The sequence below is a fragment of the Nesoenas mayeri genome (genome assembly GCF_963082525.1).
Source record: "Nesoenas mayeri genome assembly, chromosome: 3".
NCBI classification, from domain to species: Eukaryota; Metazoa; Chordata; class Aves; order Columbiformes; family Columbidae; genus Nesoenas; species Nesoenas mayeri.
Window position 1 is genome coordinate 99,757,285 of NC_137544.1, and position 2,383 is coordinate 99,759,667.

Below are 2,383 nucleotides of genomic sequence, written 5' to 3' on the forward strand. Positions count from 1 at the left end.
AAGAAGATGCAACTTTTAATATGCTTTTTGATTTTTTTTGTGCATTTAAGACCTTGCGTGGCATGTATATGGGTGTCCCATGTACATATTATAAGCACAGCTTCAGGTAGACACATTCCATAAAGTTCAGTTAAGTGGTGAAATGATGGTGCTGACTATTAACACACTCATTTTATCATATGGGTTTCTTTTTCCTTGTCCAGTTTTTAAATACACATCCATGTCAGTCTATGGAAAGTAATAACCGATAATAAACCCATTCCTGAGTAATCTAAACAGTATTCAGGAAGCATTGCTCTGCATTTCCCAAACACTTTTTTTTTTTTAAGTCTGTTCTAAGGTGGAAAAATGTACAGTGGTGTGGTAGTCTTTCTAATGGCATTACAACTGAAAAAGGCCGATTATTAAAATAATGCACTTTTTCCTGTAGAAATTTCACTGGCAGGAACTGTGTTGGCTTCAGTTGGATTCTCAGCATGTGGGAATGAACCTGTATCAAAGCAGAGTTGTATGTTACCTCAAAAGATTGAGATTTGTGTTATATTTTTTTAAAGTCCGAAGTGGCTGTGTTTGGCTTTACCACAGGCTCTTGTTATTACCCATTCTCATTGTATTGTTACTCAGAGATGTAGCTTTATGTGAATTACTTGAGTCCTGTGTGGTTTACAGTCTAGGTTTAAAAAAAAAAGTGTCATGATTTTTAAGATCTGTCCTGTTTTGAAGAAATCATTCTTGGGGCACTGTTCCCATAGAAGTCTGGTTTTGCCAACAGTTTTATTTGGGCCTGCAAGATCACATTTTAAATTAAGAGGTGAGTATATATGACTGTGGATATTTAAGAGTGGTAAATAGTGATTGTGATATAAAGAAAACTTGTATCCAGTTATTTTAGTGGTGGATGATTAACTTCTGTGTCAGTCTGATAAATTAACTCAGTTTATAAATATCTATTCTTATGTAACTTTAATGCTTTTTTTTTTTTTTAATTCTCCCCCCTCTGCCCCATTTTCTCCTTTCCAGATTCAGTAATTTTATTAGCATGACACGGTATTCAGCCTTTTGCCAAAGTAAATAGATCTGAGTGTCTTGCTTAATCTTCTCCTTCCCCCTTTTCTGAAGAGTGGATCTAGGACACTGTTGTTTGCTCTGTCACAGCAGATCACTGCCAGTATTGGCCATGACTCCAGAAGTGTCGGCCAGCTCCAGGGGACTAAGAGTTTGGTTTGAATCTTCATGCACTGAGTCTTAAGCCAGCTTTTACCTATCTTGAAGAATAAGCAAAGGGAAAAAAATGTCCCTGTTCAAGTACAGGGCATGTAATTGGCAGTAGCAAGTAACAACTTCCTGCTGCTAAAAATATTTTGCTTTATTTCATTTTGCTAGCATTAGCAAGTCAGCAGTCTGTTCTGAAAAACAGGATTTTAAATGGCACATGAAAACTCAGCTATTTCAAACAGTAACTGAAAAGCGTTTTTTTCCTGGTGCCCTAGGCTTCCTAATTACTACAAATTAAATTGAAACAGGTGTGTTCAGAGACAGCTGAGCTAACATTCCCTTGGCCCTACTCTAATTACAATCCCTGACAAGTGAAGTTGTAGCATTTTAGTGATAATACATCATTTTGAGTTTTGCACCATTTTCTGTTCTTTGTGTAGTTCGTATCGGGAGTCTGTTTGAACCACTAATGTGAGGTGCCAATTCATTTTAGTGACAAGTGCATTCATATGGGAAAGTGGTGGGCTCCAGGCAAGGTGGCTTTTAACAAGGTCAGAGAGTAGCACAAACCACTTGAAATAAGATCATGGAGGGAATAGAAATTATTACCAGGCCAAATCCAGTTCCTCTGACTGTTTTTGCAGTCTCAATAATTGCAAATACGGTGGGTACAGAGTTAGGTTTTATTCCCTGGATATAGACTGAGAAGCAATTAAAGGTTTGCATTTCATGACGTTCACAGAAAACAGAGAGGTCCCCAGTCTGCTGATTTCTTCCATCTTCCTGCCTTGTGAGTGAAATGCCAATTGATTAGGAGATGGATTGTCACTTCAGATTAGAAATCTGTCAGGTATGCGCGGTAAAGGTGTCCCAAGTCTCAGAGTTTGGCGATCACTTGAGATGTTAGAGAACTTTTGGGGATGTTAGAGAGCTTCTTGATAGTGTTTTCCTTCAGTCTGCGGGTAGCTGCAATGGGGACAGCGTGACTTGCGCTTTTGCTGAGGATCATGTGGCTCTGTGTCCTGGATGGTGCCTAGCTCAGGCTGGACAAACAGATTGAAATTTAGCCCAGAATAAGCTGGACTGCTGGTTGGTATTGAGAAGCAGCCAGAGGCAATATTAGTGCTTGAAGACAGTGGGCCTGCTGTTAGATCTCTAGTCAAATGAA